Here is a 24,496-nt window from a genome sequence, read left to right as displayed (position 1 = left end):
CAAAAAGCATTGAATTCAATTCTTTCTGATTTTAGAAACTGCATTAAAGAAGGGGTGCACCGGTCCTGGAGATACTGCAATACCAGGTCAATGCGTGGAGTGGACAGAGCAAGCTCTTTTTCCATCTCCCTGTTCTAAAAATCCATTTAATATATGGTCCCCAGATAGGGGACGTATCAGATATTAAACTGATAAGAACAGATACTACACTTGATCTTAGCCAAAAGGCCGAGAAGCGATAACCAGAATTGGTTTCCGACTACGGTGCCACCCAAGGATTCTGAAAAGTCCATTTGTGGAGATGGCCACCTGGACTCCCGTTAAGAAGACATGCTGTCAACCTCTAGATCCCTCACATGCCTGCACTTTTCGGCTTGCTGCTGCTGCAATCCACGCGTTTTAGATCTGCATAACTCCACCTCTTTTAGCACAGTACCCTCAACCCCCGGCTGTTCCCACCCGCCTCAACACCGTTGGAAGGGAGGAGAACCAATTAAGGCGGGGGGGGGGGGGTGGAACGAGCAGCTGTCTACCCTTAGCAGGAGGGTTGCTGATTAATTACCTCTCCTGCTGCTGCTGCTGCTGCTGGCTGTCCAGCAGCAGACTGAAGGTGGCTGCTGCTGTGCGCAGGTATATAAAGGCTTAGAGCCTATTATGACACGCGCAGCCAGCGTTCCATTGCCACATTCCGTCTACTGCAGGCGGGATACCTGGATGGCTGAATGTCACTGAGAAGCTCACAGAGACCGCCATAAGCAACAGTTTAAAAGAATGCCACAGACTAATCAACCAAACTTTTTGGGTTGGTTTCTCTTTTATAGTCTGCAGGCATTAAATGAAAGAAGTCAGTGTTCCAGCAGAGGGAGACAACGTTTCAGAAAAGGCATTGTAGCAAACCAAAAAAGAAATTTTAAGCGCAGCAGAGTAACCAGCTCACATACCTGTTAGCTCAGGTGAGTTTAAAAGGCTGCTGTTGATAACAAGGGCATTTGCTAAATAGATGGTGTGTGTGCAACAATATACTGAAAGGTCAATTATATTGTGCAGCTTATCTCACCACCTGTAGTTATTTAGGTGAAAGCTCCAAAATGCTTGCCTAATATGTCTGTTTATCCAAAAGGAAGTATAGAGGGAGAGCTAGATAGATAGCATTGCATTACATTACATGGCAATGCAATGCACAGTTGCTGAAGTTGAACCAAAATGAGCTTGTCATCTGGCTTCTGCAACTTTTAACATGAAAAATCCAATGAGGAGAAGAAAAGCAAAGCCAAAGAGTCCATCCCAAAATCCGACAAACAAGCCAAATGAACAAAAAGCATTGAATTCAATTCTTTCTGATTTTAGAAACTGCATTAAAGAAGGGGTGCACCGGTCCTGGAGATACTGCAATACCAGGTCAATGCGTGGAGTGGACAGAGCAAGCTCTTTTTCCATCTCCCTGTTCTAAAAATCCATTTAATATATGGTCCCCAGATAGGGGACGTATCAGATATTAAACTGATAAGAACAGATACTACACTTGATCTTAGCCAAAAGGCCGAGAAGCGATAACCAGAATTGGTTTCCGACTACGGTGCCACCCAAGGATTCTGAAAAGTCCGTTTGTGGAGATGGCCACCTGGACTCCCGTTAAGAAGACATGCTGTCAACCTCTAGATCCCTCACATGCCTGCACTTTTCGGCTTGCTGCTGCTGCAATCCACGCGTTTTAGATCTGCATAACTCCACCTCTTTTAGCACAGTACCCTCAACCCCCAGCTGTTCCCACCCGCCTCAACACCGTTGGAAGGGAGGAGAACCAATTAAGGCGGGGGGGGGGGGGGGGTGGAACGAGCAGCTGTCTACCCTTAGCAGGAGGGTTGCTGATTAATTACCTCTCCTGCTGCTGCTGCTGCTGCTGGCTGTCCAGCAGCAGACTGAAGGTGGCTGCTGCTGTGCGCAGGTATATAAAGGCTCAGAGCCTATTATGACACGCGCAGCCAGCGTTCCGTTGCCACATTCCGTCTACTGCAGGCGGGATACCTGGATGGCTGAATGTCACTGAGAAGCTCACAGAGACCGCCATAAGCAACAGTTTAAAAGAATGCCACAGACTAATCAACCAAACTTTTTGGGTTGGTTTCTCTTTTATAGTCTGCAGGCATTAAATGAAAGAAGTCAGTGTTCCAGCAGAGGGAGACAACGTTTCAGAAAAGGCATTGTAGCAAACCAAAAAAGAAATTTTAAGCGCAGCAGAGTAACCAGCTCACATACCTGTTAGCTCAGGTGAGTTTAAAAGGCTGCTGTTGATAACAAGGGCATTTGCTAAATAGATGGTGTGTGTGCAACAATATACTGAAAGGTCAATTATATTGTGCAGCTTATCTCACCACCTGTAGTTATTTAGGTGAAAGCTCCAAAATGCTTGCCTAATATGTCTGTTTATCCAAAAGGAAGTATAGAGGGAGAGCTAGATAGATAGCATTGCATTACATTACATGGCAATGCAATGCACAGTTGCTGAAGTTGAACCAAAATGAGCTTGTCATCTGGCTTCTGCAACTTTTAACATGAAAAATCCAATGAGGAGAAGAAAAGCAAAGCCAAAGAGTCCATCCCAAAATCCGACAAACAAGCCAAATGAACAAAAAGCATTGAATTCAATTCTTTCTGATTTTAGAAACTGCATTAAAGAAGGGGTGCACCGGTCCTGGAGATACTGCAATACCAGGTCAATGCGTGGAGTGGACAGAGCAAGCTCTTTTTCCATCTCCCTGTTCTAAAAATCCATTTAATATATGGTCCCCAGATAGGGGACGTATCAGATATTAAACTGATAAGAACAGATACTACACTTGATCTTAGCCAAAAGGCCGAGAAGCGATAACCAGAATTGGTTTCCGACTACGGTGCCACCCAAGGATTCTGAAAAGTCCATTTGTGGAGATGGCCACCTGGACTCCCGTTAAGAAGACATGCTGTCAACCTCTAGATCCCTCACATGCCTGCACTTTTCGGCTTGCTGCTGCTGCAATCCACGCGTTTTAGATCTGCATAACTCCACCTCTTTTAGCACAGTACCCTCAACCCCCGGCTGTTCCCACCCGCCTCAACACCGTTGGAAGGGAGGAGAACCAATTAAGGCGGGGGGGGGGGGTGGAACGAGCAGCTGTCTACCCTTAGCAGGAGGGTTGCTGATTAATTACCTCTCCTGCTGCTGCTGCTGCTGCTGGCTGTCCAGCAGCAGACTGAAGGTGGCTGCTGCTGTGCGCAGGTATATAAAGGCTCAGAGCCTATTATGACACGCGCAGCCAGCGTTCCGTTGCCACATTCCGTCTACTGCAGGCGGGATACCTGGATGGCTGAATGTCACTGAGAAGCTCACAGAGACCGCCATAAGCAACAGTTTAAAAGAATGCCACAGACTAATCAACCAAACTTTTTGGGTTGGTTTCTCTTTTATAGTCTGCAGGCATTAAATGAAAGAAGTCAGTGTTCCAGCAGAGGGAGACAACGTTTCAGAAAAGGCATTGTAGCAAACCAAAAAAGAAATTTTAAGCGCAGCAGAGTAACCAGCTCACATACCTGTTAGCTCAGGTGAGTTTAAAAGGCTGCTGTTGATAACAAGGGCATTTGCTAAATAGATGGTGTGTGTGCAACAATATACTGAAAGGTCAATTATATTGTGCAGCTTATCTCACCACCTGTAGTTATTTAGGTGAAAGCTCCAAAATGCTTGCCTAATATGTCTGTTTATCCAAAAGGAAGTATAGAGGGAGAGCTAGATAGATAGCATTGCATTACATTACATGGCAATGCAATGCACAGTTGCTGAAGTTGAACCAAAATGAGCTTGTCATCTGGCTTCTGCAACTTTTAACATGAAAAATCCAATGAGGAGAAGAAAAGCAAAGCCAAAGAGTCCATCCCAAAATCCGACAAACAAGCCAAATGAACAAAAAGCATTGAATTCAATTCTTTCTGATTTTAGAAACTGCATTAAAGAAGGGGTGCACCGGTCCTGGAGATACTGCAATACCAGGTCAATGCGTGGAGTGGACAGAGCAAGCTCTTTTTCCATCTCCCTGTTCTAAAAATCCATTTAATATATGGTCCCCAGATAGGGGACGTATCAGATATTAAACTGATAAGAACAGATACTACACTTGATCTTAGCCAAAAGGCCGAGAAGCGATAACCAGAATTGGTTTCCGACTACGGTGCCACCCAAGGATTCTGAAAAGTCCATTTGTGGAGATGGCCACCTGGACTCCCGTTAAGAAGACATGCTGTCAACCTCTAGATCCCTCACATGCCTGCACTTTTCGGCTTGCTGCTGCTGCAATCCACGCGTTTTAGATCTGCATAACTCCACCTCTTTTAGCACAGTACCCTCAACCCCCGGCTGTTCCCACCCGCCTCAACACCGTTGGAAGGGAGGAGAACCAATTAAGGCGGGGGGGGGGGGGGGTGGAACGAGCAGCTGTCTACCCTTAGCAGGAGGGTTGCTGATTAATTACCTCTCCTGCTGCTGCTGCTGCTGCTGGCTGTCCAGCAGCAGACTGAAGGTGGCTGCTGCTGTGCGCAGGTATATAAAGGCTCAGAGCCTATTATGACACGCGCAGCCAGCGTTCCATTGCCACATTCCGTCTACTGCAGGCGGGATACCTGGATGGCTGAATGTCACTGAGAAGCTCACAGAGACCGCCATAAGCAACAGTTTAAAAGAATGCCACAGACTAATGAACCAAACTTTTTGGGTTGGTTTCTCTTTTATAGTCTGCAGGCATTAAATGAAAGAAGTCAGTGTTCCAGCAGAGGGAGACAACGTTTCAGAAAAGGCATTGTAGCAAACCAAAAAAGAAATTTTAAGCGCAGCAGAGTAACCAGCTCACATACCTGTTAGCTCAGGTGAGTTTAAAAGGCTGCTGTTGATAACAAGGGCATTTGCTAAATAGATGGTGTGTGTGCAACAATATACTGAAAGGTCAATTATATTGTGCAGCTTATCTCACCACCTGTAGTTATTTAGGTGAAAGCTCCAAAATGCTTGCCTAATATGTCTGTTTATCCAAAAGGAAGTATAGAGGGAGAGCTAGATAGATAGCATTGCATTACATTACATGGCAATGCAATGCACAGTTGCTGAAGTTGAACCAAAATGAGCTTGTCATCTGGCTTCTGCAACTTTTAACATGAAAAATCCAATGAGGAGAAGAAAAGCAAAGCCAAAGAGTCCATCCCAAAATCCGACAAACAAGCCAAATGAACAAAAAGCATTGAATTCAATTCTTTCTGATTTTAGAAACTGCATTAAAGAAGGGGTGCACCGGTCCTGGAGATACTGCAATACCAGGTCAATGCGTGGAGTGGACAGAGCAAGCTCTTTTTCCATCTCCCTGTTCTAAAAATCCATTTAATATATGGTCCCCAGATAGGGGACGTATCAGATATTAAACTGATAAGAACAGATACTACACTTGATCTTAGCCAAAAGGCCGAGAAGCGATAACCAGAATTGGTTTCCGACTACGGTGCCACCCAAGGATTCTGAAAAGTCCATTTGTGGAGATGGCCACCTGGACTCCCGTTAAGAAGACATGCTGTCAACCTCTAGATCCCTCACATGCCTGCACTTTTCGGCTTGCTGCTGCTGCAATCCACGCGTTTTAGATCTGCATAACTCCACCTCTTTTAGCACAGTACCCTCAACCCCCGGCTGTTCCCACCCGCCTCAACACCGTTGGAAGGGAGGAGAACCAATTAAGGCGGGGGGGGGGGGTGGAACGAGCAGCTGTCTACCCTTAGCAGGAGGGTTGCTGATTAATTACCTCTCCTGCTGCTGCTGCTGCTGGCTGTCCAGCAGCAGACTGAAGGTGGCTGCTGCTGTACGCAGGTATATAAAGGCTCAGAGCCTATTATGACACGCGCAGCCAGCGTTCCGTTGCCACATTCCGTCTACTGCAGGCGGGATACCTGGATGGCTGAATGTCACTGAGAAGCTCACAGAGACCGCCATAAGCAACAGTTTAAAAGAATGCCACAGACTAATCAACCAAACTTTTTGGGTTGGTTTCTCTTTTATAGTCTGCAGGCATTAAATGAAAGAAGTCAGTGTTCCAGCAGAGGGAGACAACGTTTCAGAAAAGGCATTGTAGCAAACCAAAAAAGAAATTTTAAGCGCAGCAGAGTAACCAGCTCACATACCTGTTAGCTCAGGTGAGTTTAAAAGGCTGCTGTTGATAACAAGGGCATTTGCTAAATAGATGGTGTGTGTGCAACAATATACTGAAAGGTCAATTATATTGTGCAGCTTATCTCACCACCTGTAGTTATTTAGGTGAAAGCTCCAAAATGCTTGCCTAATATGTCTGTTTATCCAAAAGGAAGTATAGAGGGAGAGCTAGATAGATAGCATTGCATTACATTACATGGCAATGCAATGCACAGTTGCTGAAGTTGAACCAAAATGAGCTTGTCATCTGGCTTCTGCAACTTTTAACATGAAAAATCCAATGAGGAGAAGAAAAGCAAAGCCAAAGAGTCCATCCCAAAATCCGACAAACAAGCCAAATTAACAAAAAGCATTGAATTCAATTCTTTCTGATTTTAGAAACTGCATTAAAGAAGGGGTGCACCGGTCCTGGAGATACTGCAATACCAGGTCAATGCGTGGAGTGGACAGAGCAAGCTCTTTTTCCATCTCCCTGTTCTAAAAATCCATTTAATATATGGTCCCCAGATAGGGGACGTATCAGATATTAAACTGATAAGAACAGATACTACACTTGATCTTAGCCAAAAGGCCGAGAAGCGATAACCAGAATTGGTTTCCGACTACGGTGCCACCCAAGGATTCTGAAAAGTCCATTTGTGGAGATGGCCACCTGGACTCCCGTTAAGAAGACATGCTGTCAACCTCTAGATCCCTCACATGCCTGCACTTTTCGGCTTGCTGCTGCTGCAATCCACGCGTTTTAGATCTGCATAACTCCACCTCTTTTAGCACAGTACCCTCAACCCCCGGCTGTTCCCACCCGCCTCAACACCGTTGGAAGGGAGGAGAACCAATTAAGGCGGGGGGGGGGGGGTGGAACGAGCAGCTGTCTACCCTTAGCAGGAGGGTTGCTGATTAATTACCTCTCCTGCTGCTGCTGCTGCTGCTGGCTGTCCAGCAGCAGACTGAAGGTGGCTGCTGCTGTGCGCAGGTATATAAAGGCTCAGAGCCTATTATGACACGCGCAGCCAGCGTTCCGTTGCCACATTCCGTCTACTGCAGGCGGGATACCTGGATGGCTGAATGTCACTGAGAAGCTCACAGAGACCGCCATAAGCAACAGTTTAAAAGAATGCCACAGACTAATCAACCAAACTTTTTGGGTTGGTTTCTCTTTTATAGTCTGCAGGCATTAAATGAAAGAAGTCAGTGTTCCAGCAGAGGGAGACAACGTTTCAGAAAAGGCATTGTAGCAAACCAAAAAAGAAATTTTAAGCGCAGCAGAGTAACCAGCTCACATACCTGTTAGCTCAGGTGAGTTTAAAAGGCTGCTGTTGATAACAAGGGCATTTGCTAAATAGATGGTGTGTGTGCAACAATATACTGAAAGGTCAATTATATTGTGCAGCTTATCTCACCACCTGTAGTTATTTAGGTGAAAGCTCCAAAATGCTTGCCTAATATGTCTGTTTATCCAAAAGGAAGTATAGAGGGAGAGCTAGATAGATAGCATTGCATTACATTACATGGCAATGCAATGCACAGTTGCTGAAGTTGAACCAAAATGAGCTTGTCATCTGGCTTCTGCAACTTTTAACATGAAAAATCCAATGAGGAGAAGAAAAGCAAAGCCAAAGAGTCCATCCCAAAATCCGACAAACAAGCCAAATGAACAAAAAGCATTGAATTCAATTCTTTCTGATTTTAGAAACTGCATTAAAGAAGGGGTGCACCGGTCCTGGAGATACTGCAATACCAGGTCAATGCGTGGAGTGGACAGAGCAAGCTCTTTTTCCATCTCCCTGTTCTAAAAATCCATTTAATATATGGTCCCCAGATAGGGGACGTATCAGATATTAAACTGATAAGAACAGATACTACACTTGATCTTAGCCAAAAGGCCGAGAAGCGATAACCAGAATTGGTTTCCGACTACGGTGCCACCCAAGGATTCTGAAAAGTCCATTTGTGGAGATGGCCACCTGGACTCCCGTTAAGAAGACATGCTGTCAACCTCTAGATCCCTCACATGCCTGCACTTTTCGGCTTGCTGCTGCTGCAATCCACGCGTTTTAGATCTGCATAACTCCACCTCTTTTAGCACAGTACCCTCAACCCCCGGCTGTTCCCACCCGCCTCAACACCGTTGGAAGGGAGGAGAACCAATTAAGGCGGGGGGGGGGGGTGGAACGAGCAGCTGTCTACCCTTAGCAGGAGGGTTGCTGATTAATTACCTCTCCTGCTGCTGCTGCTGCTGCTGGCTGTCCAGCAGCAGACTGAAGGTGGCTGCTGCTGTGCGCAGGTATATAAAGGCTCAGAGCCTATTATGACACGCGCAGCCAGCGTTCCGTTGCCACATTCCGTCTACTGCAGGCGGGATACCTGGATGGCTGAATGTCACTGAGAAGCTCACAGAGACCGCCATAAGCAACAGTTTAAAAGAATGCCACAGACTAATCAACCAAACTTTTTGGGTTGGTTTCTCTTTTATAGTCTGCAGGCATTAAATGAAAGAAGTCAGTGTTCCAGCAGAGGGAGACAACGTTTCAGAAAAGGCATTGTAGCAAACCAAAAAAGAAATTTTAAGCGCAGCAGAGTAACCAGCTCACATACCTGTTAGCTCAGGTGAGTTTAAAAGGCTGCTGTTGATAACAAGGGCATTTGCTAAATAGATGGTGTGTGTGCAACAATATACTGAAAGGTCAATTATATTGTGCAGCTTATCTCACCACCTGTAGTTATTTAGGTGAAAGCTCCAAAATGCTTGCCTAATATGTCTGTTTATCCAAAAGGAAGTATAGAGGGAGAGCTAGATAGATAGCATTGCATTACATTACATGGCAATGCAATGCACAGTTGCTGAAGTTGAACCAAAATGAGCTTGTCATCTGGCTTCTGCAACTTTTAACATGAAAAATCCAATGAGGAGAAGAAAAGCAAAGCCAAAGAGTCCATCCCAAAATCCGACAAACAAGCCAAATGAACAAAAAGCATTGAATTCAATTCTTTCTGATTTTAGAAACTGCATTAAAGAAGGGGTGCACCGGTCCTGGAGATACTGCAATACCAGGTCAATGCGTGGAGTGGACAGAGCAAGCTCTTTTTCCATCTCCCTGTTCTAAAAATCCATTTAATATATGGTCCCCAGATAGGGGACGTATCAGATATTAAACTGATAAGAACAGATACTACACTTGATCTTAGCCAAAAGGCCGAGAAGCGATAACCAGAATTGGTTTCCGACTACGGTGCCACCCAAGGATTCTGAAAAGTCCATTTGTGGAGATGGCCACCTGGACTCCCGTTAAGAAGACATGCTGTCAACCTCTAGATCCCTCACATGCCTGCACTTTTCGGCTTGCTGCTGCTGCAATCCACGCGTTTTAGATCTGCATAACTCCACCTCTTTTAGCACAGTACCCTCAACCCCCGGCTGTTCCCACCCGCCTCAACACCGTTGGAAGGGAGGAGAACCAATTAAGGCGGGGGGGGGGGGGGTGGAACGAGCAGCTGTCTACCCTTAGCAGGAGGGTTGCTGATTAATTACCTCTCCTGCTGCTGCTGCTGCTGCTGGCTGTCCAGCAGCAGACTGAAGGTGGCTGCTGCTGTGCGCAGGTATATAAAGGCTCAGAGCCTATTATGACACGCGCAGCCAGCGTTCCATTGCCACATTCCGTCTACTGCAGGCGGGATACCTGGATGGCTGAATGTCACTGAGAAGCTCACAGAGACCGCCATAAGCAACAGTTTAAAAGAATGCCACAGACTAATGAACCAAACTTTTTGGGTTGGTTTCTCTTTTATAGTCTGCAGGCATTAAATGAAAGAAGTCAGTGTTCCAGCAGAGGGAGACAACGTTTCAGAAAAGGCATTGTAGCAAACCAAAAAAGAAATTTTAAGCGCAGCAGAGTAACCAGCTCACATACCTGTTAGCTCAGGTGAGTTTAAAAGGCTGCTGTTGATAACAAGGGCATTTGCTAAATAGATGGTGTGTGTGCAACAATATACTGAAAGGTCAATTATATTGTGCAGCTTATCTCACCACCTGTAGTTATTTAGGTGAAAGCTCCAAAATGCTTGCCTAATATGTCTGTTTATCCAAAAGGAAGTATAGAGGGAGAGCTAGATAGATAGCATTGCATTACATTACATGGCAATGCAATGCACAGTTGCTGAAGTTGAACCAAAATGAGCTTGTCATCTGGCTTCTGCAACTTTTAACATGAAAAATCCAATGAGGAGAAGAAAAGCAAAGCCAAAGAGTCCATCCCAAAATCCGACAAACAAGCCAAATGAACAAAAAGCATTGAATTCAATTCTTTCTGATTTTAGAAACTGCATTAAAGAAGGGGTGCACCGGTCCTGGAGATACTGCAATACCAGGTCAATGCGTGGAGTGGACAGAGCAAGCTCTTTTTCCATCTCCCTGTTCTAAAAATCCATTTAATATATGGTCCCCAGATAGGGGACGTATCAGATATTAAACTGATAAGAACAGATACTACACTTGATCTTAGCCAAAAGGCCGAGAAGCGATAACCAGAATTGGTTTCCGACTACGGTGCCACCCAAGGATTCTGAAAAGTCCATTTGTGGAGATGGCCACCTGGACTCCCGTTAAGAAGACATGCTGTCAACCTCTAGATCCCTCACATGCCTGCACTTTTCGGCTTGCTGCTGCTGCAATCCACGCGTTTTAGATCTGCATAACTCCACCTCTTTTAGCACAGTACCCTCAACCCCCGGCTGTTCCCACCCGCCTCAACACCGTTGGAAGGGAGGAGAACCAATTAAGGCGGGGGGGGGGGGGTGGAACGAGCAGCTGTCTACCCTTAGCAGGAGGGTTGCTGATTAATTACCTCTCCTGCTGCTGCTGCTGCTGCTGGCTGTCCAGCAGCAGACTGAAGGTGGCTGCTGCTGTGCGCAGGTATATAAAGGCTCAGAGCCTATTATGACACGCGCAGCCAGCGTTCCGTTGCCACATTCCGTCTACTGCAGGCGGGATACCTGGATGGCTGAATGTCACTGAGAAGCTCACAGAGACCGCCATAAGCAACAGTTTAAAAGAATGCCACAGACTAATCAACCAAACTTTTTGGGTTGGTTTCTCTTTTATAGTCTGCAGGCATTAAATGAAAGAAGTCAGTGTTCCAGCAGAGGGAGACAACGTTTCAGAAAAGGCATTGTAGCAAACCAAAAAAGAAATTTTAAGCGCAGCAGAGTAACCAGCTCACATACCTGTTAGCTCAGGTGAGTTTAAAAGGCTGCTGTTGATAACAAGGGCATTTGCTAAATAGATGGTGTGTGTGCAACAATATACTGAAAGGTCAATTATATTGTGCAGCTTATCTCACCACCTGTAGTTATTTAGGTGAAAGCTCCAAAATGCTTGCCTAATATGTCTGTTTATCCAAAAGGAAGTATAGAGGGAGAGCTAGATAGATAGCATTGCATTACATTACATGGCAATGCAATGCACAGTTGCTGAAGTTGAACCAAAATGAGCTTGTCATCTGGCTTCTGCAACTTTTAACATGAAAAATCCAATGAGGAGAAGAAAAGCAAAGCCAAAGAGTCCATCCCAAAATCCGACAAACAAGCCAAATGAACAAAAAGCATTGAATTCAATTCTTTCTGATTTTAGAAACTGCATTAAAGAAGGGGTGCACCGGTCCTGGAGATACTGCAATACCAGGTCAATGCGTGGAGTGGACAGAGCAAGCTCTTTTTCCATCTCCCTGTTCTAAAAATCCATTTAATATATGGTCCCCAGATAGGGGACGTATCAGATATTAAACTGATAAGAACAGATACTACACTTGATCTTAGCCAAAAGGCCGAGAAGCGATAACCAGAATTGGTTTCCGACTACGGTGCCACCCAAGGATTCTGAAAAGTCCATTTGTGGAGATGGCCACCTGGACTCCCGTTAAGAAGACATGCTGTCAACCTCTAGATCCCTCACATGCCTGCACTTTTCGGCTTGCTGCTGCTGCAATCCACGCGTTTTAGATCTGCATAACTCCACCTCTTTTAGCACAGTACCCTCAACCCCCGGCTGTTCCCACCCGCCTCAACACCGTTGGAAGGGAGGAGAACCAATTAAGGCGGGGGGGGGGGGGGGGTGGAACGAGCAGCTGTCTACCCTTAGCAGGAGGGTTGCTGATTAATTACCTCTCCTGCTGCTGCTGCTGCTGCTGGCTGTCCAGCAGCAGACTGAAGGTGGCTGCTGCTGTGCGCAGGTATATAAAGGCTCAGAGCCTATTATGACACGCGCAGCCAGCGTTCCATTGCCACATTCCGTCTACTGCAGGCTGGATACCTGGATGGCTGAATGTCACTGAGAAGCTCACAGAGACCGCCATAAGCAACAGTTTAAAAGAATGCCACAGACTAATCAACCAAACTTTTTGGGTTGGTTTCTCTTTTATAGTCTGCAGGCATTAAATGAAAGAAGTCAGTGTTCCAGCAGAGGGAGACAACGTTTCAGAAAAGGCATTGTAGCAAACCAAAAAAGAAATTTTAAGCGCAGCAGAGTAACCAGCTCACATACCTGTTAGCTCAGGTGAGTTTAAAAGGCTGCTGTTGATAACAAGGGCATTTGCTAAATAGATGGTGTGTGTGCAACAATATACTGAAAGGTCAATTATATTGTGCAGCTTATCTCACCACCTGTAGTTATTTAGGTGAAAGCTCCAAAATGCTTGCCTAATATGTCTGTTTATCCAAAAGGAAGTATAGAGGGAGAGCTAGATAGATAGCATTGCATTACATTACATGGCAATGCAATGCACAGTTGCTGAAGTTGAACCAAAATGAGCTTGTCATCTGGCTTCTGCAACTTTTAACATGAAAAATCCAATGAGGAGAAGAAAAGCAAAGCCAAAGAGTCCATCCCAAAATCCGACAAACAAGCCAAATGAACAAAAAGCATTGAATTCAATTCTTTCTGATTTTAGAAACTGCATTAAAGAAGGGGTGCACCGGTCCTGGAGATACTGCAATACCAGGTCAATGCGTGGAGTGGACAGAGCAAGCTCTTTTTCCATCTCCCTGTTCTAAAAATCCATTTAATATATGGTCCCCAGATAGGGGACGTATCAGATATTAAACTGATAAGAACAGATACTACACTTGATCTTAGCCAAAAGGCCGAGAAGCGATAACCAGAATTGGTTTCCGACTACGGTGCCACCCAAGGATTCTGAAAAGTCCATTTGTGGAGATGGCCACCTGGACTCCCGTTAAGAAGACATGCTGTCAACCTCTAGATCCCTCACATGCCTGCACTTTTCGGCTTGCTGCTGCTGCAATCAACGCGTTTTAGATCTGCATAACTCCACCTCTTTTAGCACAGTACCCTCAACCCCCGGCTGTTCCCACCCGCCTCAACACCGTTGGAAGGGAGGAGAACCAATTAAGGCGGGGGGGGGGGGTGGAACGAGCAGCTGTCTACCCTTAGCAGGAGGGTTGCTGATTAATTACCTCTCCTGCTGCTGCTGCTGCTGCTGGCTGTCCAGCAGCAGACTGAAGGTGGCTGCTGCTGTGCGCAGGTATATAAAGGCTCAGAGCCTATTATGACACGCGCAGCCAGCGTTCCATTGCCACATTCCGTCTACTGCAGGCGGGATACCTGGATGGCTGAATGTCACTGAGAAGCTCACAGAGACCGCCATAAGCAACAGTTTAAAAGAATGCCACAGACTAATCAACCAAACTTTTTGGGTTGGTTTCTCTTTTATAGTCTGCAGGCATTAAATGAAAGAAGTCAGTGTTCCAGCAGAGGGAGACAACGTTTCAGAAAAGGCATTGTAGCAAACCAAAAAAGAAATTTTAAGCGCAGCAGAGTAACCAGCTCACATACCTGTTAGCTCAGGTGAGTTTAAAAGGCTGCTGTTGATAACAAGGGCATTTGCTAAATAGATGGTGTGTGTGCAACAATATACTGAAAGGTCAATTATATTGTGCAACTTATCTCACCACCTGTAGTTATTTAGGTGAAAGCTCCAAAATGCTTGCCTAATATGTCTGTTTATCCAAAAGGAAGTATAGAGGGAGAGCTAGATAGATAGCATTGCATTACATTACATGGCAATGCAATGCACAGTTGCTGAAGTTGAACCAAAATGAGCTTGTCATCTGGCTTCTGCAACTTTTAACATGAAAAATCCAATGAGGAGAAGAAAAGCAAAGCCAAAGAGTCCATCCCAAAATCCGACAAACAAGCCAAATGAACAAAAAGCATTGAATTCAATTCTTTCTGATTTTAGAAACTGCATTAAAGAAGGGGTGCACCGGTCCTGGAGATACTGCAATACCAGGTCAATGCGTGGAGTGGACAGAGCAAGCTCTTTTTCCATCTCCCTGTTCTAAAAATCCATTTAATATATGGTCCCCAGATAGGGGACGTATCAGATATTAAACTGATAAGAACAGATACTACACTTGATCTTAGCCAAAAGGCCGAGAAGCGATAACCAGAATTGGTTTCCGACTACGGTGCCACCCAAGGATTCTGAAAAGTCCATTTGTGGAGATGGCCACCTGGACTCCCGTTAAGAAGACATGCTGTCAACCTCTAGATCCCTCACATGCCTGCACTTTTCGGCTTGCTGCTGCTGCAATCCACGCGTTTTAGATCTGCATAACTCCACCTCTTTTAGCACAGTACCCTCAACCCCCGGCTGTTCCCACCCGCCTCAACACCGTTGGAAGGGAGGAGAACCAATTAAGGCGGGGGGGGGGTGTGGAACGAGCAGCTGTCTACCCTTAGCAGGAGGGTTGCTGATTAATTACCTCTCCTGCTGCTGCTGCTGCTGCTGGCTGTCCAGCAGCAGACTGAAGGTGGCTGCTGCTGTGCGCAGGTATATAAAGGCTCAGAGCCTATTATGACACGCGCAGCCAGCGTTCCATTGCCACATTCCGTCTACTGCAGGCGGGATACCTGGATGGCTGAATGTCATTGAGAAGCTCACAGAGACCGCCATAAGCAACAGTTTAAAAGAATGCCACAGACTAATCAACCAAACTTTTTGGGTTGGTTTCTCTTTTATAGTCTGCAGGCATTAAATGAAAGAAGTCAGTGTTCCAGCAGAGGGAGACAACGTTTCAGAAAAGGCATTGTAGCAAACCAAAAAAGAAATTTTAAGCGCAGCAGAGTAACCAGCTCACATACCTCTTAGCTCAGGTGAGTTTAAAAGGCTGCTGTTGATAACAAGGGCATTTGCTAAATAGATGGTGTGTGTGCAACAATATACTGAAAGGTCAATTATATTGTGCAGCTTATCTCACCACCTGTAGTTATTTATTTGAAAGCTCCAAAATGCTTGCCTAATATGTCTGTTTATCCAAAAGGAAGTATAGAGGGAGAGCTAGATAGATAGCATTGCATTACATTACATGGCAATGCAATGCACAGTTGCTGAAGTTGAACCAAAATGAGCTTGTCATCTGGCTTCTGCAACTTTTAACATGAAAAATCCAATGAGGAGAAGAAAAGCAAAGCCAAAGAGTCCATCCCAAAATCCGACAAACAAGCCAAATGAACAAAAAGCATTGAATTCAATTCTTTCTGATTTTAGAAACTGCATTAAAGAAGGGGTGCACCGGTCCTGGAGATACTGCAATACCAGGTCAATGCGTGGAGTGGACAGAGCAAGCTCTTTTTCCATCTCCCTGTTCTAAAAATCCATTTAATATATGGTCCCCAGATAGGGGACGTATCAGATATTAAACTGATAAGAACAGATACTACACTTGATCTTAGCCAAAAGGCCGAGAAGCGATAACCAGAATTGGTTTCCGACTACGGTGCCACCCAAGGATTCTGAAAAGTCCATTTGTGGAGATGGCCACCTGGACTCCCGTTAAGAAGACATGCTGTCAACCTCTAGATCCCTCACATGCCTGCACTTTTCGGCTTGCTGCTGCTGCAATCCACGCGTTTTAGATCTGCATAACTCCACCTCTTTTAGCACAGTACCCTCAACCCCCGGCAGTTCCCACCCGCCTCAACACCGTTGGAAGGGAGGAGAACCAATTAAGGCGGGGGGGGGGGTGGAACGAGCAGCTGTCTACCCTTAGCAGGAGGGTTGCTGATTAATTACCTCTCCTGCTGCTGCTGCTGCTGCTGGCTGTCCAGCAGCAGACTGAAGGTGGCTGCTGCTGTGCGCAGGTATATAAAGGCTCAGAGCCTATTATGACACGCGCAGCCAGCGTTCCATTGCCACATTCCGTCTACTGCAGGCGGGATACCTGGATGGCTGAATGTCACTGAGAAGCTCACAGAGACCGCCATAAGCAACAGTTTAAAAGAATGCCACAGACTAATCAACCAAACTTTTTGGGTTGGTTTCTCTTTTATAGTCTGCAGGCATTAAATGAAAGAAGTCAGTGTTCCAGCAGAGGGAGACAACGTTTCAGAAAAGGCATTGTAGCAAACCAAAAAAGAAATTTTAAGCGCAGCAGAGTAACCAGCTCACATACCTGTTAGCTCAGGTGAGTTTAAAAGGCTGCTGTTGATAACAAGGGCATTTGCTAAATAGATGGTGTGTGTGCAACAATATACTGAAAGGTCAATTATATTGTGCAGCTTATTTCACCACCTGTAGTTATTTAGGTGAAAGCTCCAAAATGCTTGCCTAATATGTCTGTTTATCCAAAAGGAAGTATAGAGGGAGAGCTAGATAGATAGCATTGCATTACATTACATGGCAATGCAATGCACAGTTGCTGAAGTTGAACCAAAATGAGCTTGTCATCTGGCTTCTGCAACTTTTAACATGAAAAATCCAATGAGGAGAAGAAAAGCAAAGCCAAAGAGTCCATCCCAAAATCCGACAAACAAGCCAAATGAACAAAAAGCATTGAATTCAATTCTTTCTGATTTTAGAAACTGCATTAAAGAAGGGGTGCACCGGTCCTGGAGATACTGCAATACCAGGTCAATGCGTGGAGTGGACAGAGCAAGCTCTTTTTCCATCTCCCTGTTCTAAAAATCCATTTAATATATGGTCCCCAGATAGGGGACGTATCAGATATTAAACTGATAAGAACAGATACTACACTTGATCTTAGCCAAAAGGCCGAGAAGCGATAACCAGAATTGGTTTCCGACTACGGTGCCACCCAAGGATTCTGAAAAGTCCATTTGTGGAGATGGCCACCTGGACTCCCGTTAAGAAGACATGCTGTCAACCTCTAGATCCCTCACATGCCTGCACTTTTCGGCTTGCTGCTGCTGCAATCCACGCGTTTTAGATCTGCATAACTCCACCTCTTTTAGCACAGTACCCTCAACCCCCGGCAGTTCCCACCCGCCTCAACACCATTGGAAGGGAGGAGAACCAATTAAGGCGGGGGGGGGGGTGGAACGAGCAGCTGTCTACCCTTAGCAGGAGGGTTGCTGATTAACTACCTCTCCTGCTGCTGCTGCTGCTGGCTGTCCAGCAGCAGACTGAAGGTGGCTGCTGCTGTGCGCAGGTATATAAAGGCTCAGAGCCTATTATGACACGCGCAGCCAGCGTTCCATTGCCACATTCCGTCTACTGCAGGCGGGATACCTGGATGGCTGAATGTCACTGAGAAGCTCACAGAGACCGCCATAAGCAACAGTTTAAAAGAATGCCACAGACTAATCAACCAAACTTTTTGGGTTGGTTTCTCTTTTATAGTCTGCAGGCATTAAATGAAAGAAGTCAGTGTTCCAGCAGAGGGAGACAACGGTTCAGAAAAGGCATTGTAGCAAACCAAAAAAGAAATTTTAAGCGCAGCAGAGTAACCAGCTCACATACCTGTTAGCTCAGGTGAGTTTAAAAGGCTGCTGTTGATAACAAGGGCATTTGCTAAATAGATGGTGTGTGTGCAACAATATACTGAAAGGTCAATTATATTGTGCAGCTTATCTCACCACCTGTAGTTATTTAGGTGAAAGCTCCAAAATGCTTGCCTAATATGTCTGTTTATCCAAAAGGAAGTATAGAGGGAGAGCTAGATAGATAGCATTGCATTACATTACATGGCAATGCAATGCACAGTTGCTGAAGTTGAACCAAAATGAGCTTGTCATCTGGCTTCTGCAACTTTTAACATGAAAAATCCAATGAGGAGAAGAAAAGCAAAGCCAAAGAGTCCATCCCAAAATCCGACAAACAAGCCAAATGAACAAAAAGCATTGAATTCAATTCTTTCTGATTTTAGAAACTGCATTAAAGAAGGGGTGCACCGGTCCTGGAGATACTGCAATACCAGGTCAATGCGTGGAGTGGACAGAGCAAGCTCTTTTTCCATCTCCCTGTTCTAAAAATCCATTTAATATATGGTCCCCAGATAGGGGACGTATCAGATATTAAACTGATAAGAACAGATACTACACTTGATCTTAGCCAAAAGGCCGAGAAGCGATAACCAGAATTGGTTTCCGACTACGGTGCCACCCAAGGATTCTGAAAAGTCCATTTGTGGAGATGGCCACCTGGACTCCCGTTAAGAAGACATGCTGTCAACCTCTAGATCCCTCACATGCCTGCACTTTTCGGCTTGCTGCTGCTGCAATCCACGCGTTTTAGATCTGCATAACTCCACCTCTTTTAGCACAGTACCCTCAACCCCCGGCTGTTCCCACCCGCCTCAACACCGTTGGAAGGGAGGAGAACCAATTAAGGCGGGGGGGGGGGGTGGAACGAGCAGCTGTCTACCCTTAGCAGGAGGGTTGCTGATTAATTACCTCTCCTGCTGCTGCTGCTGCTGCTGGCTGTCCAGCAGCAGACTGAAGGTGGCTGCTGCTGTGCGCAGGTATATAAAGGCTCAGAGCCTATTATGACACGCGCAGCCAGCGTTCCGTTGCCACATTCCGTCTACTGCAGGCGGGATACCTGGATGGCTGAATGTCACTGAGAAGCTCACAGAGACCGCCATAAGCAACAGTTTAAAAGAATGCCACAGACTAATCAACCAAACTTTTTGGGTTGGTTTCTCTTTTATAGTCTGCAGGCATTAAATGAAAGAAGTCAGTGTTCCAGCAGAGGGAGACAACGTTTCAGAAAAGGCATTGTAGCAAACCAAAAAAGAAATTTTAAGCGCAGCAGAGTAACCAGCTCACATACCTGTTAGCTCAGGTGAGTTTAAAAGGCTGCTGTTGATAACAAGGGCATTTGCTAAATAGATGGTGTGTGTGCAACAATATACTGAAAGGTCAATTATATTGTGCAGCTTATCTCACCACCTGTAGTTATTTAGGTGAAAGCTCCAAAATGCTTGCCTAATATGTCTGTTTATCCAAAAGGAAGTATAGAGGGAGAGCTAGATAGATAGCATTGCATTACATTACATGGCAATGCAATGCACAGTTGCTGAAGTTGAACCAAAATGAGCTTGTCATCTGGCTTCTGCAACTTTTAACATGAAAAATCCAATGAGGAGAAGAAAAGCAAAGCCAAAGAGTCCATCCCAAAATCCGACAAACAAGCCAAATGAACAAAAAGCATTGAATTCAATTCTTTCTGATTTTAGAAACTGCATTAAAGAAGGGGTGCACCGGTCCTGGAGATACTGCAATACCAGGTCAATGCGTGGAGTGGACAGAGCAAGCTCTTTTTCCATCTCCCTGTTCTAAAAATCCATTTAATATATGGTCCCCAGATAGGGGACGTATCAGATATTAAACTGATAAGAACAGATACTACACTTGATCTTAGCCAAAAGGCCGAGAAGCGATAACCAGAATTGGTTTCCGACTACGGTGCCACCCAAGGATTCTGAAAAGTCCATTTGTGGAGATGGCCACCTGGACTCCCGTTAAGAAGACATGCTGTCAACCTCTAGATCCCTCACATGCCTGCACTTTTCGGCTTGCTGCTGCTGCAATCCACGCGTTTTAGATCTGCATAACTCCACCTCTTTTAGCACAGTACCCTCAACCCCCGGCTGTTCCCACCCGCCTCAACACCGTTGGAAGGGAGGAGAACCAATTAAGGCGGGGGGGGGGGGGGGTGGAACGAGCAGCTGTCTACCCTTAGCAGGAGGGTTGCTGATTAATTACCTCTCCTGCTGTTGCTGCTGCTGCTGCTGGCTGTCCAGCAGCAGACTGAAGGTGGCTGCTGCTGTGCGCAGGTATATAAAGGCTCAGAGCCTATTATGACACGCGCAGCCAGCGTTCCATTGCCACATTCCGTCTACTGCAGGCGGGATACCTGGATGGCTGAATGTCACTGAGAAGCTCACAGAGACCGCCATAAGCAACAGTTTAAAAGAATGCCACAGACTAATCAACCAAACTTTTTGGGTTGGTTTCTCTTTTATAGTCTGCAGGCATTAAATGAAAGAAGTCAGTGTTCCAGCAGAGGGAGACAACGTTTCAGAAAAGGCATTGTAGCAAACCAAAAAAGAAATTTTAAGCGCAGCAGAGTAACCAGCTCACATACCTGTTAGCTCAGGTGAGTTTAAAAGGCTGCTGTTGATAACAAGGGCATTTGCTAAATAGATGGTGTGTGTGCAACAATATACTGAAAGGTCAATTATATTGTGCAGCTTATCTCACCACCTGTAGTTATTTAGGTGAAAGCTCCAAAATGCTTGCCTAATATGTCTGTTTATCCAAAAGGAAGTATAGAGGGAGAGCTAGATAGATAGCATTGCATTACATTACATGGCAATGCAATGCACAGTTGCTGAAGTTGAACCAAAATGAGCTTGTCATCTGGCTTCTGCAACTTTTAACATGAAAAATCCAATGAGGAGAAGAAAAGCAAAGCCAAAGAGTCCATCCCAAAATCCGACAAACAAGCCAAATGAACAAAAAGCATTGAATTCAATTCTTTCTGATTTTAGAAACTGCATTAAAGAAGGGGTGCACCGGTCCTGGAGATACTGCAATACCAGGTCAATGCGTGGAGTGGACAGAGCAAGCTCTTTTTCCATCTCCCTGTTCTAAAAATCCATTTAATATATGGTCCCCAGATAGGGGACGTATCAGATATTAAACTGATAAGAACAGATACTACACTTGATCTTAGCCAAAAGGCCGAGAAGCGATAACCAGAATTGGTTTCCGACTACGGTGCCACCCAAGGATTCTGAAAAGTCCATTTGTGGAGATGGCCACCTGGACTCCCGTTAAGAAGACATGCTGTCAACCTCTAGATCCCTCACATGCCTGCACTTTTCGGCTTGCTGCTGCTGCAATCCACGCGTTTTAGATCTGCATAACTCCACCTCTTTTAGCACAGTACCCTCAACCCCCGGCTGTTCCCACCCGCCTCAACACCGTTGGAAGGGAGGAGAACCAATTAAGGCGGGGGGGGGGGTGGAACGAGCAGCTGTCTACCCTTAGCAGGAGGGTTGCTGATTAATTACCTCTCCTGCTGCTGCTGCTGCTGGCTGTCCAGCAGCAGACTGAAGGTGGCTGCTGCTGTGCGCAGGTATATAAAGGCTCAGAGCCTATTATGACACGCGCAGCCAGCGTTCCGTTGCCACATTCCGTCTACTGCAGGCGGGATACCTGGATGGCTGAATGTCACTGAGAAGCTCACAGAGACCGCCATAAGCAACAGTTTAAAAGAATGCCACAGACTAATCAACCAAACTTTTTGGGTTGGTTTCTCTTTTATAGTCTGCAGGCATTAAATGAAAGAAGTCAGTGTTCCAGCAGAGGGAGACAACGTTTCAGAAAAGGCATTGTAGCAAACCAAAAAAGAAATTTTAAGCGCAGCAGAGTAACCAGCTCACATACCTGTTAGCTCAGGTGAGTTTAAAAGGCTGCTGTTGATAACAAGGGCATTTGCTAAATAGATGGTGTGTGTGCAACAATATACTGAAAGGTCAATTATATTGTGCAGCTTATCTCACCACCTGTAGTTATTTAGGTGAAAGCTCCAAAATGCTTGCCTAATATGTCTGTTTATCCAAAAGGAAGTATAGAGGGAGAGCTAGATAGATAGCATTGCATTACATTACATGGCAATGCAATGCACAGTTGCTGAAGTTGAACCAAAATGAGCTTGTCATCTGGCTTCTGCAACTTTTAACATGAAAAATCCAATGAGGAGAAGAAAAGCAAAGCCAAAGAGTCCATCCCAAAATCCGACAAACAAGCCAAATGAACAAAAAGCATTGAATTCAATTCTTTCTGATTTTAGAAACTGCATTAAAGAAGGGGTGCACCGGTCCTGGAGATACTGCAATACCAGGTCAATGCGTGGAGTGGACAGAGCAAGCTCTTTTTCCATCTCCCTGTTCTAAAAATCCATTTAATATATGGTCCCCAGATAGGGGACGTATCAGATATTAAACTGATAAGAACAGATACTACACTTGATCTTAGCCAAAAGGCCGAGAAGCGATAACCAGAATTGGTTTCCGACTACGGTGCCACCCAAGGATTCTGAAAAGTCCATTTGTGGAGATGGCCACCTGGACTCCCGTTAAGAAGACATGCTGTCAACCTCTAGATCCCTCACATGCCTGCACTTTTCGGCTTGCTGCTGCTGCAATCCACGCGTTTTAGATCTGCATAACTCCACCTCTTTTAGCACAGTACCCTCAACCCCCGGCTGTTCCCACCCGCCTCAACACCGTTGGAAGGGAGGAGAACCAATTAAGGCGGGGGGGGGGGGGGTGGAACGAGCAGCTGTCTACCCTTAGCAGGAGGGTTGCTGATTAATTACCTCTCCTGCTGCTGCTGCTGCTGCTGGCTGTCCAGCAGCAGACTGAAGGTGGCTGCTGCTGTGCGCAGGTATATAAAGGCTCAGAGCCTATTATGACACGCGCAGCCAGCGTTCCGTTGCCACATTCCGTCTACTGCAGGCGGGATACCTGGATGGCTGAATGTCACTGAGAAGCTCACAGAGACCGCCATAAGCAACAGTTTAAAAGAATGCCACAGACTAATCAACCAAACTTTTTGGGTTGGTTTCTCTTTTATAGTCTGCAGGCATTAAATGAAAGAAGTCAGTGTTCCAGCAGAGGGAGACAACGTTTCAGAAAAGGCATTGTAGCAAACCAAAAAAGAAATTTTAAGCGCAGCAGAGTAACCAGCTCACATACCTGTTAGCTCAGGTGAGTTTAAAAGGCTGCTGTTGATAACAAGGGCATTTGCTAAATAGATGGTGTGTGTGCAACAATATACTGAAAGGTCAATTATATTGTGCAGCTTATCTCACCACCTGTAGTTATTTAGGTGAAAGCTCCAAAATGCTTGCCTAATATGTCTGTTTATCCAAAAGGAAGTATAGAGGGAGAGCTAGATAGATAGCATTGCATTACATTACATGGCAATGCAATGCACAGTTGCTGAAGTTGAACCAAAATGAGCTTGTCATCTGGCTTCTGCAACTTTTAACATGAAAAATCCAATGAGGAGAAGAAAAGCAAAGCCAAAGAGTCCATCCCAAAATCCGACAAACAAGCCAAATGAACAAAAAGCATTGAATTCAATTCTTTCTGATTTTAGAAACTGCATTAAAGAAGGGGTGCACCGGTCCTGGAGATACTGCAATACCAGGTCAATGCGTGGAGTGGACAGAGCAAGCTCTTTTTCCATCTCCCTGTTCTAAAAATCCATTTAATATATGGTCCCCAGATAGGGGACGTATCAGATATTAAACTGATAAGAACAGATACTACACTTGATCTTAGCCAAAAGGCCGAGAAGCGATAACCAGAATTGGTTTCCGACTACGGTGCCACCCAAGGATTCTGAAAAGTCCATTTGTGGAGATGGCCACCTGGACTCCCGTTAAGAAGACATGCTGTCAACCTCTAGATCCCTCACATGCCTGCACTTTTCGGCTTGCTGCTGCTGCAATCCACGCGTTTTAGATCTGCATAACTCCACCTCTTTTAGCACAGTACCCTCAACCCCCGGCTGTTCCCACCCGCCTCAACACCGTTGGAAGGGAGGAGAACCAATTAAGGCGGGGGGGGGGGGGTGGAACGAGCAGCTGTCTACCCTTAGCAGGAGGGTTGCTGATTAATTACCTCTCCTGCTGCTGCTGCTGCTGCTGGCTGTCCAGCAGCAGACTGAAGGTGGCTGCTGCTGTGCGCAGGTATATAAAGGCTCAGAGCCTATTATGACACGCGCAGCCAGCGTTCCATTGCCACATTCCGTCTACTGCAGGCTGGATACCTGGATGGCTGAATGTCACTGAGAAGCTCACAGAGACCGCCATAAGCAATAGTTTAAAAGAATGCCACAGACTAATCAACCAAACTTTTTGGGTTGGTTTCTCTTTTATAGTCTGCAGGCATTAAATGAAAGAAGTCAGTGTTCCAGCAGAGGGAGACAACGTTTCAGAAAAGGCA

The 24,496-nt window shown here is 45.6% G+C and overlaps 19 non-coding genes across 19 annotated transcripts; all 19 read right to left on the bottom strand.

The window, feature by feature from the left end:
- Positions 1 to 49: 49 nt before the first annotated feature.
- Positions 50 to 240, bottom strand: LOC141158088 (U2 spliceosomal RNA). The gene has a single exon (XR_012248126.1). It is a non-coding gene; the product is annotated as a U2 spliceosomal RNA (small nuclear RNA).
- A 1,121-nt stretch (positions 241 to 1,361) lies between these two features.
- LOC141158087 (U2 spliceosomal RNA) lies at positions 1,362 to 1,552 on the bottom strand. Its single transcript, XR_012248125.1, has one exon. It is a non-coding gene; the product is annotated as a U2 spliceosomal RNA (small nuclear RNA).
- Positions 1,553 to 2,676: 1,124 nt separating this feature from the next.
- On the bottom strand, positions 2,677 to 2,867 carry LOC141158086 (U2 spliceosomal RNA). The gene has a single exon (XR_012248124.1). It is a non-coding gene; the product is annotated as a U2 spliceosomal RNA (small nuclear RNA).
- A 1,120-nt stretch (positions 2,868 to 3,987) lies between these two features.
- LOC141158085 (U2 spliceosomal RNA) lies at positions 3,988 to 4,178 on the bottom strand. The gene has a single exon (XR_012248123.1). It is a non-coding gene; the product is annotated as a U2 spliceosomal RNA (small nuclear RNA).
- A 1,123-nt stretch (positions 4,179 to 5,301) lies between these two features.
- Positions 5,302 to 5,492, bottom strand: LOC141158084 (U2 spliceosomal RNA). The gene has a single exon (XR_012248122.1). It is a non-coding gene; the product is annotated as a U2 spliceosomal RNA (small nuclear RNA).
- Positions 5,493 to 6,609: 1,117 nt separating this feature from the next.
- LOC141158083 (U2 spliceosomal RNA) lies at positions 6,610 to 6,800 on the bottom strand. The gene has a single exon (XR_012248121.1). It is a non-coding gene; the product is annotated as a U2 spliceosomal RNA (small nuclear RNA).
- Positions 6,801 to 7,921: 1,121 nt separating this feature from the next.
- Positions 7,922 to 8,112, bottom strand: LOC141158081 (U2 spliceosomal RNA). The gene has a single exon (XR_012248119.1). It is a non-coding gene; the product is annotated as a U2 spliceosomal RNA (small nuclear RNA).
- Positions 8,113 to 9,232: 1,120 nt separating this feature from the next.
- Positions 9,233 to 9,423, bottom strand: LOC141158080 (U2 spliceosomal RNA). The gene has a single exon (XR_012248118.1). It is a non-coding gene; the product is annotated as a U2 spliceosomal RNA (small nuclear RNA).
- Positions 9,424 to 10,545: 1,122 nt separating this feature from the next.
- Positions 10,546 to 10,736, bottom strand: LOC141158079 (U2 spliceosomal RNA). Its single transcript, XR_012248117.1, has one exon. It is a non-coding gene; the product is annotated as a U2 spliceosomal RNA (small nuclear RNA).
- A 1,121-nt stretch (positions 10,737 to 11,857) lies between these two features.
- Positions 11,858 to 12,048, bottom strand: LOC141158078 (U2 spliceosomal RNA). The gene has a single exon (XR_012248116.1). It is a non-coding gene; the product is annotated as a U2 spliceosomal RNA (small nuclear RNA).
- Positions 12,049 to 13,172: 1,124 nt separating this feature from the next.
- LOC141158077 (U2 spliceosomal RNA) lies at positions 13,173 to 13,363 on the bottom strand. The gene has a single exon (XR_012248115.1). It is a non-coding gene; the product is annotated as a U2 spliceosomal RNA (small nuclear RNA).
- Positions 13,364 to 14,483: 1,120 nt separating this feature from the next.
- On the bottom strand, positions 14,484 to 14,674 carry LOC141158076 (U2 spliceosomal RNA). Its single transcript, XR_012248114.1, has one exon. It is a non-coding gene; the product is annotated as a U2 spliceosomal RNA (small nuclear RNA).
- Positions 14,675 to 15,794: 1,120 nt separating this feature from the next.
- On the bottom strand, positions 15,795 to 15,985 carry LOC141158075 (U2 spliceosomal RNA). The gene has a single exon (XR_012248113.1). It is a non-coding gene; the product is annotated as a U2 spliceosomal RNA (small nuclear RNA).
- A 1,119-nt stretch (positions 15,986 to 17,104) lies between these two features.
- LOC141158074 (U2 spliceosomal RNA) lies at positions 17,105 to 17,295 on the bottom strand. Its single transcript, XR_012248112.1, has one exon. It is a non-coding gene; the product is annotated as a U2 spliceosomal RNA (small nuclear RNA).
- A 1,116-nt stretch (positions 17,296 to 18,411) lies between these two features.
- LOC141158073 (U2 spliceosomal RNA) lies at positions 18,412 to 18,602 on the bottom strand. Its single transcript, XR_012248111.1, has one exon. It is a non-coding gene; the product is annotated as a U2 spliceosomal RNA (small nuclear RNA).
- A 1,120-nt stretch (positions 18,603 to 19,722) lies between these two features.
- Positions 19,723 to 19,913, bottom strand: LOC141158072 (U2 spliceosomal RNA). The gene has a single exon (XR_012248110.1). It is a non-coding gene; the product is annotated as a U2 spliceosomal RNA (small nuclear RNA).
- A 1,126-nt stretch (positions 19,914 to 21,039) lies between these two features.
- LOC141158070 (U2 spliceosomal RNA) lies at positions 21,040 to 21,230 on the bottom strand. The gene has a single exon (XR_012248108.1). It is a non-coding gene; the product is annotated as a U2 spliceosomal RNA (small nuclear RNA).
- A 1,116-nt stretch (positions 21,231 to 22,346) lies between these two features.
- LOC141158069 (U2 spliceosomal RNA) lies at positions 22,347 to 22,537 on the bottom strand. Its single transcript, XR_012248107.1, has one exon. It is a non-coding gene; the product is annotated as a U2 spliceosomal RNA (small nuclear RNA).
- A 1,122-nt stretch (positions 22,538 to 23,659) lies between these two features.
- LOC141158068 (U2 spliceosomal RNA) lies at positions 23,660 to 23,850 on the bottom strand. Its single transcript, XR_012248106.1, has one exon. It is a non-coding gene; the product is annotated as a U2 spliceosomal RNA (small nuclear RNA).
- Between the last annotated feature and the right edge of the window lie 646 nt (positions 23,851 to 24,496).

The sequence above is a fragment of the Phyllobates terribilis genome, unplaced genomic scaffold (assembly GCF_046119375.1).
Source record: "Phyllobates terribilis strain yellow unplaced genomic scaffold, ASM4611937v1 Scaffold_8__6_contigs__length_399053987, whole genome shotgun sequence".
Lineage (NCBI taxonomy): Eukaryota > Metazoa > Chordata > Amphibia > Anura > Dendrobatidae > Phyllobates > Phyllobates terribilis.
Note: the sequence above shows the minus strand (reverse complement) of the source record. Positions and strands in the feature narration are given on the sequence as shown.